The sequence below is a fragment of the Elgaria multicarinata genome, chromosome 7 (assembly GCF_023053635.1).
Source record: "Elgaria multicarinata webbii isolate HBS135686 ecotype San Diego chromosome 7, rElgMul1.1.pri, whole genome shotgun sequence".
Classification (NCBI taxonomy): Eukaryota; Metazoa; Chordata; class Lepidosauria; order Squamata; family Anguidae; genus Elgaria; species Elgaria multicarinata.
In genome coordinates, this window is record NC_086177.1 from 46,179,215 (window position 1) to 46,190,635 (window position 11,421).

Sequence of the window (11,421 nt, forward strand, 5' to 3'; positions counted from 1 at the left end):
CGGAGCGGCCCGATCCGAAAAATGGCGGATCTGCAAGTGAAGCGGAGCGGGGGGTCCGTGCACACCCCTAGTGCTGGAGGAGTTGTCCTGGGAAGGAGGGGTGTGAAAGTCCACATCCTCCAGCACAGTTGATCCATCAAAAAACTGGATCCAGTTGATTCCCTAGGATCACCTTAATAAAATGATTTCATGGAAAATGACTTCATGGCTTTACAGAACGATCTTGGTTACAGTAATCTTCTGGAACACACTTTTGCATTAATGAATCAACAAGGAAAGAATATGCAAGAGAGAGGTCATAATTGTTTCCCAGACATGAAGCCAAAGCTATTTCACACTAAGCAGGAAGTTCTCATTGGGTAATTGGATTGTCCAATTTGACAGAGTACCGAACCATATGTAAAGATCTATCAAGTGGCAATTTTCTCTTGAAAGGTGTTTCTTAGGAGTAACCCTGCTAGCTTATGCAGGCTTCTTCTTTTTTTTCCAGAGGAAAGGAAAAATTGATCGTGGCATTTACATTCTGAACTATTGGCATTGTGTCATAAAAAGCAAGCAGACTTGAAAGATGAATCGTATGCAGTTTTTCTGTCATTGCTATTGATTATCTCTCAACCTATAAAGAGCATGTAAGGTTAAAAAGCACTTAAAGATTTATTACCTGTATTGATCTATCTTTTCTGTTGTGATGAAAGCAAACATAAATCTTACTTCCACCAAGTAATAGAGTAAACATGGCTGCTTAAAGGAATTAAAAGCAAGCTAAATTTACAAAATTAACACTCACTAAAATCCTTGATTTAACCACAGAGCCTTCTTAACATGATATGATTATGGCATGCAGCTTAATAAATATTTTGACATTGGAAGATGTCAGACTTTATGCAAATGTATTTTTAAAATCAATTTTATGTAGAAGGACTGAGAAAAAAAATACAGTCATTATTTGCATTCGAGATGACACAGAGAAGGAAAACACCAAGAGCTGATAATAACTTCTGAGCTTTGTAGGTACATTCCTATATCTGTTAGCATGTTCGTAGAATTCTTTTTCTTGTGTAGATCAATTTGAAGGTTAGACATGAGAGTGGAAAGAAATATTAAAAGAAAGACAACCCAGAATTTTAGTGATTAAGTGTGGCCCAGTTTTGAGATGACTAAGTTAAGGCTTCAGTCAGTAAAAAGAGTACAGTATTTGGTTAGAATACTTTTCTCTGAGGCTGAAGCTACACATGAAATGGAGTTCTATTGAGTTTTTTTGGTTGTTGTTTTTAAACACACACACACACACACACACACACACACACACACACACACACACACACGAAAGCAGCCTGGGATGCTCTGCATCTGACCATAAGAATGGGTAAGAGCAGCTGCATTCTCCACATCCCCCCACCCCACAGTTCAAAATAGCCCTACCCAGCCAGACTTTTGGGAGAAAAGATATAGGAAAGATATGGAAACCATGGCTGTTTCTACACCTGCCTTTTTCCCCGGGATCATCCCTGTGCATGCATATGACACACAGGGGATCCCGGGAGCAGGCAGGGATGATCCCTCCATTTTCCTGGGATAATCCTTAGGTGTAGAAAGGGCCCATGTATCTTTTCATCGAAAGATGGACAGAAACCTAGCTTTAGCACAGTGACGTTGAGTTGGATGAGTACTGGACAACCTCTCACAATGGTACACAACTGTTGCTACTCTCACATTTGTAACAGACAATGTCTCCCCTTTATCCCCCTTTTTTCATATAGAGAAATGAGGGACGTCTGCAGGATTACGGGGTGGGGGGCAGTTGAAGAATTCTGACATACTGTTCAGTGCCCCAAATCAAGTTATAGCACCACCAAAAGCTTTCCTTCCCATATACTCTATTTTGCCTTTCTATACTATATATTACTATTACAATATTCAACTTGTCTATTAACTGTCTTCAAATAGTCACACACTTTCAGTGTTACTACCGAAAACAATGGGAATCAGGGCAGTACTCTAGATAACAAAGATATTCTTGATCAGTAAAGAAACATTTCTTGCATGTCTGTGGCTACGGCATATTTATTTTTATTATTACATTTATACCCCCCTTTTCCCCCCTCTATGGAACCTGAGGCTTACATATTCCTGTCTCTATTTTATCTTAACAACAACCTTGTGAGGTAGGTTAGGCTGAGAGTCAGTTAGTAACTGGCCCAAAGTCATCCAGTGAACTTCATTGTTTTTTCAGTCTTCATCCAGTTCAATTAGACTGGAGTCACTCAGGTATTAGTACAGTCAAGGTTGATGGATGGTAGGGATCTAATTTAATTTACAAAGTATGGTCCCTCCCAGAGGCAGCAGAATGAATGGGAACTGCACAATTGCACCAATTGTTGACAGTTGGTTTCTTTAGTCCTTTTCTTGAACTTACTGAATTAATGCATAATAATTATTTGCAAAGAATTAGAACTTTTCAAAACCTAACTAAAGTATTTTCATGTATATCGGGTGTCAAACCTCTTTCTAAGGTCAGCACAAGTGTCCAGCTGGTTCTGCAAGGACAGCAGCCCCCCTCACATCCAGCCCTCATGGACCCAGCCGGACGCACCCAGTATGACGGCTGACCCACTTGCGAGCACTTGTGAGCTCCCGCAAGCACTTGGGTGTGGCTGCACCCTGGGAAAGTGTGCTTTTCAGAGCCTCCAGAAAGTGTGCAATTCCCCAGGCATGCTAATGGAAGCGCCAGAAAGTGCTCTTTCCCCTCCTCACTTTCCTGCCACTGCTCCAATTGGGGCTGTAAATGCCCTTTTAACACAAGGCTACCTTGCAGTAAGAGGGCCTTTAAGGCCCCAATTGGGTCAGAGAGCCATCCATCTCAGGAGGAGAACACATCCAGTAAAGAAACAGCTTTTGGTGTAGAGGTTGGATCTGAATTCTGCGATGAAATGGAAAGTAGACACTGTCATGAACAGTCTCATATAGAAAAGCTCATTGGGAAACCCCAAGGTTTATAGAAGTACAAAAATATGTCAGGAAAAAAACCTATGTGGGAAAATCAAAACAGCATGTTCAGTGGGCACAAAATGCTGAGTGATTGTTGGGTAGAAAACAAGTGGATGGAATGGAATGTCCGGGAAGGTACATGGTTTGATCATTGGTTGTAACCTTGAACTCCACACTGGAACATTTTGTTGCAAATTCCACTTGTATCAAAATGCTATTAAAGTATATTAAAATTGAATCCACATTTGCACTTAAACCTTTGAACCCCAAATTTTTGCAGGAATGAAATTGGGGAGAAGAATTCAATTGTGTTCTTAGGTGGTGGTGGTGGCTTTTAGCTCTGTGGCCTTAGCTAGACCTAAGGATTCTCCCAGGCAAATGGAGGGGTCATCCCTGCCTGCTCCTAGGATCCCCTGTGTGTCATTTGGATGCACAGAGATGATCCCAGAACAATCCCGGGATATAGGCCTGGTCTAGCCATGGCCTGTATTTATTTATACAGTTTTCACACTCCATTTCTATAAAATACGTTCAACCCAATTCAAGTGGCAAAAAAGTCTGGACAGCCCAGATAAGCCTTTCAGACTCAGATGAGCCTTTTCTTCCTTTCTGCACTGGCGGTAAAAAGAAAAGAAAATCAAAATATGCCATGAACATTGGTAACATATACATTTACAAATTGACTGTCAAAAGCTCTTTTGATATACTTTGATCCTTTAGCTTCTCCTTCCATTTCATGCACACATTATAGTACAATTTTAAAGGAAAGCTTTAAGTTTCAATAATTGGCTGACACAAGGCAGTAAATATATGTAAGAAAAAGAAAACCGAAGATGAAACCATATTACATTTTAAATGAGCTTCAGGTATAGAACGAAAATATGCTCTCCTGGTTGATTATTTTTCTATTCTCATGGTAAAAGTGCTTTTGGACTGGCCATTCTTCTTTGAATATAACAGCGCTGATAAAACACTCAATTGAATTTTTGTCTCAATATGTTTCCTGATAATCTTCTGGAAGATTCACTGTGAACAGTCTAAATAGCTACTAACCATTACAAATAAGAAATATTTATAGGCCAATAGCTTCATTTTACTATAAATGAATTCAGTTCCTCAGAGTGGAACAGATTTATCACTCATTTTCACAATTATAGCCCCCCTCCCCCACACAATAAAGTCATTCAAGTGGTGCCTGCCCAATATGTCGCCAAAGGTTATAGAATAACTGTACCACTAATTCCATACTTCACCATTTATATATATTTTTCACCTGCAGTGAAAGCAAATGGCTCATATTTTTAATTGCTTAAGGGTCTTTTGGGGGGGGGTAGGGACAAGGTGGAAGCAAGTAATGTTAACCCCATTCAGAGTTCCATGTCTTGTGAGTTTGATGATCACAGGGAACTCTTGCTTGGGTAGGCATCTCCTGTCATTTCAATAAAAGGAGAGAATTCACAATTGCAAAAGAATGTTATCCCAATGCCTGTATTTTGTGAAATCCATCCCGTGTGTGTTTCATGATTGTGCAGTGTCATTTGTTCCAGCATCTGTTCACCAATAGATTTGGGTTCCCCCCACACACATTGTTTGGGAAAACATGAAAATAATTCTATAAGAAAGTTCGCAACAACTTACAGAACTTATGTTAGTACATAACATTTTGTGTAATGTCCCCCATTCCATTTGACTTTTCCTTGCATATATTTTCCAGCATAGCATATGTCTCAGAATAAACTAGCATATTTTCCTGTGAATAAATTTGCATAAATTTGAGGAAAGTTTTTTTTAAAAAAAAATCTGGAAGTCCACAAACTCCATGCAGCTTAGGGAAACAGGTCCACAACAGATTCTGCAAGTTGGAGTCTTAGAAATCTGAACTAATTTTAGTTTGTCTCAAATTTCTCCAGAATCCAGAAGCCCTATCCAGCTGTGAGTTGACACAAGTAGATGTAGGCTTTTGTGTGTGTATCCCCAGCTGGATGAAGAACAATAGTTGAGTGATGAGCAAGAGTGCACAGAGACACAGTTCATAATCTGATCCAGAAACCAGAAATCCATTTACATAAGTCTCATTCAGTTTAGCTGTGATAGCACCAATCACATATTTAGGAGGTGAAACATGTAGCGTTTGGATGTTGATTCATAATACCATTTCATCATATTAAACACTGAGGTAGACATCACTTCAGGGGGAAACAAAAGATTATATGAACTAAACCTAAGGACACATTTCTAAGGCTTGTCACAATTATGTCCATAGATTCTCCGGTGAGACATTTCACAAGAACAATCGATAGATCAAAGGTACTCAGTCAGTCAAACATTTTTTACATTTTAGTAAAGCTGTTGGAACTGCCTCACTAAATCTTATCTGAAAGACAAAATTTAAATTAGCTTGCTTAAGACCAGCGTCAAGGAAAGTGAAGCCCACTGCACGGCAATCAATAAAGGTTAATAAGAACAGCAACGTACAGAGTTATCTGGGGAAACTGGGATAACCACAGGGATCAGTGTAAAAGCTGGTCTTATTTAAAATTGTAATTAAATTACAGGGAAGAAGGAGCAGAGAATCCGGTAATGAAATTCAAGAATATTATCAAAGCACTAATAGTGTTGTTAGGGTAAAGAGATGCAAACAAAGAATCTGCCTTTGCCTTGAGTGGCTTAGAGATTAAAAGATACATGAAGATCCTGTGGGGATGCACTTGAAAGACCCAAATATAGTAGTAACTTAGAAATGGCTTAGCAGAGAGGGGAGTGATCATGTTGTAAAAAGATGCATTCATAGCATGGCTGGAGATGTGGCTTTTGAAAACAAACAGCCCCAGAGGGAGACTGTTTCACTCTAAGGACCAAGGCAGACATTGCTTTAAATCTGTGTCTACCAGCTATGTCTTTTTTTTTAAAAAAAAAAACAACAACTCTAGAGTAGATGCAGGGGCTGAAATCCCTATCTAAGAAGCTAGGGATTGCAGCTCCATCTTCCACACAGGGTCCCTATCCTCCTGCACCTATTCGACTAGAGTAAAAAATGTGGGTGGAGAGATGTTATATGTTAGACACAATAATGTTCATATTGGCCCTTACACTAATTTCGTGTTCTTGTTCTTGTTTTTTCTTCTGGGAAAACTGAAGAAGAAAATTGTACTACTGTAAAGGTAACATGCATGAAACAGATATGCTCATTTATCATACATGATGGCATGTACATGATCTAAATCCTTTTGCCTTTTTTTTTAATTTAGTTTTTATCCCACCTACACACTGCCCCCACAATGTGGGTTATAAATTATGCAAAACACATGAGATATGATTACAATTTTAAAATTAAAAAAAAAATCCTGATGTAATTCATTGGAATGCAGGCTGAAATAAAAATGTCATTAGAGTTTCTTTCAAAAAATCACAGCAATCATGAAGCCAAGTGCATCTGCTTTCCAAGGGTGTGGGGCTACTACGGAAAAAGCCTTATCCCTAGTACCCACTAGACTGAAAGATGGGCGAACTTGCTATTTATTTATTTTGAGAGAGAATATTTCAGTAGAAGCCACATCAACATTAACAATCTTAAGAACGTAAGAAGAGCCATGCTGGATCAGACCAAGGGTCCATCTAGTCCAGCACTCTGTTCACACAGTGGCCAACCAGTTCTTGACCAGGGACAAACAAAGCAGGATACAGATACAACAGCACTCTATTGCCCATGATAGCAGCACATAGCTATCAGGACTAATAACCATTGATAGCCTTCTCCTCCAGGAATGTATCCAACCCCTTTTAAAGCCATCAAAACTGGTGGCCATCACTTCATCTTGTGATAGTGAATTCCATAGTTTAACTATGCACTGTGTGAAGAAGTATTTCCTTTTATCTGTCCTGGATCTCCCAGTAATCAGCTTCATTGGATGACCTGGGGTTCTAATATTATGAAAGACGGAGAAAAATGTCTCCCTATCCACTTTCTCCACACCTTGAATAATTTTGTACACCTCTGTCATGTCTCCCCTTAGCCTCCTTAGCCAAGCTAAACAATCCCATCTGTTGTAACCTTTCCTCATAATGGAGATGCCCCTAACCCTTGATCATTTTAGTTGCTGTTTTCTGCACTTTTTCTAGCTCTACAATCTCTCTTCTTCTTTTTTCTAGGTGTGGTGACCAGAACTTTACACACTATTCTAGAGGAAAGCTTTTGCAAAGAGCAGGGCTTGGTAAACCAGATACAAGCTTTCCTTTTATTTGTATAGCAGGAGTGGGCAAACCTTTTCCTATTGAGTGCTGCCTTCACTTTCATGGATAACCTGTTAAGGGCTGTATGTTGGCAGTGGGTGGGGCTGAAGCCAGCAATGGATAGGAACAGGGCCAAAATGGGATGATCATCCCTTTTATCTTTCTGTCACACACTTTTGTATCTCTTTCTGCTATCCCCCCCCTCTCCCTCCCTCCCTCCCTATGCAGCAAGATCACTCTTGCGAGAAGTTTATTGCATGCAGAGGGCTATTGAAATTAGGTTGAAGGCCAGATGAAATTAACCTGAGGGCTGCCTAGAGGTGCAGGTTACTGTAACGTTATGCGTCTGTACATACTGAGTGTATGTTTATAACTATATTCTTGTTATACACCTGTGGTTTGATAAGTATCTCTAGAGAGAGGTACTTGGATTTGCATGTGCGAGCTGATTGGTTGACAGAATGAGAAGGAGTGGGTGAATTGTATGTGAGGGAGACAGGGATTTGCTGAGATTGTGATTAGATCAGAGGTAGGATTGAGAAAGGGAGAGGTCTGTGGTGACTGTGCAGGAATTGTTTGAGAGAGTGGTTTTGGGGTATTGTGGTGGAAAGAACATATATTTGTAGAGCCATTTGAGACTTGTTTATTATTCAACAACTTATTGTTGTAATTAATAAGGCTTTCTTTGTTTATAAAATTGTATTCTTCCTGCTCTTGGATGTGTAAGGGGGAAACAATAAAGGGAATAGTACATGGTTATAAAACATAAAGTCTGGGCATCTTCACGGAGGGAGGACTGAGTAAGAGTTGAGCCTGAACCTTAAAGGCCCTGCTGGCAGTGAAACCAAATCAAGGCCCTTTCTACACCTAAAGATTATCCCAGGAAAACCCTGCCTGCTCCCGGGATCCCCTGTGTGTCATTTGCATGCACAGGGATGATCCCAGGGTGATCCCTGGGAAAAAAGGCAGGTGTAGAAATGGCCCAAGTGGTGTGAGAGAAGGGGCCTTGCTAGACCTATCTGCAAATCCGTGCAGGAGGGGCCAGCCCATGCTAAAAGTAGCGCGGGCCATTGTCCCTGTCTACACGTAAGATGTGACAGGCTGCAGGAAGGACCCATCGCATCCACCATTTTTGTTTGTTTGTTTAAAGGGTCATGTGCATAGGAGCCCACCAACAAGAAAGAGAGGCTTTTTTTAAAAAAAGGTTCTCCGCTCCCCCTGCCCCCGATTTCCCCCCCGTGATCTCCAATCCCCCCCAGCCCGCCCACTCACAATCTGCAATCCCCCATCCCCCTGTGATCTCCGATCCCCATCCCCCCGGCTCCATTTCCCCCCATCCCCCCTGGCTCCATTTCCCCCCCCCATCCCCCCTGGCTCCATTTCCCCCCCATCTCCCCACCCTGCCTTGATGGCTGCCGCTTTCCCCAGATACTCACAAGTAAATGCGGTAGCCGGGAAAAGAGGTGGAAGCCTGCAGCTTCGGGCTCAACCCAAGACCATGGGAAATACCGGGCCAGAAGCAGTGCCAGTTATCCCGGGCCAAGGGAGGGGTACCCCTGCCTAAGCCCCGGATCCCCTGTGCACCATCTGGATGCACAGGGGGCGGCCCAGGACTCGTACAGGGCTACCCCATCATCTAGCAAGGCTCAAGGTGGTTTTTGCTTGGGGTGAGAAAAGCCTTAAAGAAAGGGAATTCTCACTAGGATAGGGGTGTTAATGCCACAGTTACACACCACTGTTATATAGTATGCAGAAGAAAGACGCAGTCAACAACCATGCCATTTAGTAATTCCAGAGTGAAAAATACTGAAATATTCAAAATGTGTTGCTTCTAGTGTAATGTTATATTTTTACAAATAAGAGCAAGGAGCCTGTTTACTGTAGTAAACACGACTTTGGAGAAATCTGTTTCAATACGATAATATATTAAGAAAGATACCTGGGTTTGGGTTTGTTGTTGTTGTTTGGGTGGGGTGGCTCTTGTTGCTCCAGGTTTGTTATTTTTTGTTGTTGGGAAGTAATATATTGTTCAGGTGCATACAGTAAACCATGAGTAGCTTCAGGATATACAGCATCTAACCATGACATCCCTCCCACCGTGTGTTGTGTTTTGAAGCAAGAGCCAAGATTCCTTAATATTCTCACTCCATGCATCAGTCTATTGGATGAAATAAAGCTCAATTTTAAATTAGCATAACTAAGGATGGGTGCTACTGACCCACAACATTCATTTGTCAATTAAATGTAGTGGGAATAAAAAGATATTTCATGTTGTTTTGGCAGAAACAGTACTTTGGGCAGCATTCTACTGCAGCCACTTGGGAAAGTACATTAAAAAAAAACTCAAGAAAATTCCGCCAGCTCATACGCACATGCTTTTCACTTGATGACTGCTTCAAGGGATGACTTGCATGTATTAATAGACTGTTACAAATATCTTCTGGCAAAACTTTTATATCAACTTATGCACCATGCGTAGATGTGATTGATCCATTCAATTTACACTTGCCATGGGCTGGTTCATGCCCAAGGGAAATGTGCAATTTTGGCAGCAAGGGTGAACGGCTGCCAAGTGCTCATTGGGTCCTCATGAGCACTGGAGCACAGGTCCATGCACGCACCTGGGGTCTGGGGAGATGGACATGGGGGAGTCCATTGGACTCCAGTACGCAATTGGGTGCTCACAACATCCCTTGCTGCAGGCCATCAAGGAGTGAAAATCAGGTGAAGTAGCCTAAGTCTGGAGTAATTGAATGCAAGGAAATTAAATAGTGAACGCACAAGTGTCAGCCATTTCTGTGTAAATAGTATATCTAGTTCCAAGTAGCACCATCTTTGTAGCTGCATGTCCTAGAAAAATATTATTACAAAAGCTGTCAATCTCATAAGATACCTGCAGGAGTGTCCGTCTGTGTAATGCATTTTATAGTATCATCTGGTCAGCATCCACTTCCGCATATGGGCCTGCAGTATAATAAACACTCAAATGTTGCCCATTAATCATTTCCATTAGTATGAATAAATCAAACGTCACCTTAATGGAGTGCTAGCAGACAGTTTAATACTGGAGCTAAGAATATCTATTTTCCTTATTTTAATTAGTTGGCACTTTCAATTCAACAGTGTATTAGTACAAACAAAATTGGATGCACTTAACAATTAATATCCTGCACCATAAGATTTTGCTCTAATGCAGTGTTTGTTCTCTTTGCTTTCCCCTCTCTCATCTTTTCCCCCCTCCCCTCTCCTCCCCTCCCCTGTGAAATGCTGAATTCTAAATGGCCATCTGTCTAAAGTGCTTGGGTTGTAGATAAACCTGATTTATTTACAAGACACATTTTGGCAAGCATTCGTAGATCTCACCTAGGGTCTCAGCAAAACTGGGAGCTGCTTCATAATTCACAGCCATCAAGCACTTTACATTGACTCACGTTGTCTGCACAGGGTCTATAAAATATTTAGGCTTGATGGTGGGACCTGAAGAGACAGTTTTGTCACATCGATTTTGGCACTTTTGTTGTACTTGGCCAAGGCAAATGGTCCAAATATTTTTCCTTACCTGTCAAACCCTCTAGTAATGCACTCTCGCCACCAGCTACTGAATAAAAAGGAAAACACAAAAGCAGTACTGAAACAATCATGCCAAGGCTTTCATTTAAGCCAACCTGCCATATTTCTTGGTTCAAACTAGGAAACAGAATGCTGAAAATAGCACAGAGAGAATATGTCAGTCAGCTGGCCAAATCAGCAGAATAATAAAATCTGGCTAGTATAGCAGGCTTGGATTTCAACTCATAGACCACTGTCCCTCAAAGTAGCCTCAGTAAAGTTTATGAGACTGGGCTTGGTTAGCTCGCTTGTCAACTCAATCTCTTAACTTCAGCCACTTATATCTACAGGAGGACAAATTCCAGGTGACCATGGGAAATAACACTTGCATGAAGACATAACTTACAGGATGGATTTAACATCATGTCAGCACATTATTCTGCACATAGTGCTGAGTAGGGATGTGCAAACATCAGGAAAAATCTGTCAAAGGCTCTACACATAATGCTCTGTTTCCTAGTCAATAGGCACAGCCTATGCAGCTTCTATAGGTGTACTCAATGGCTTGAACTTACCCAAGATATACCTCCCCTTTAAACAGCAGCCACTTATTCTGCAACGTGGGTATTCCATGAGGTATCTCTTCATACAATG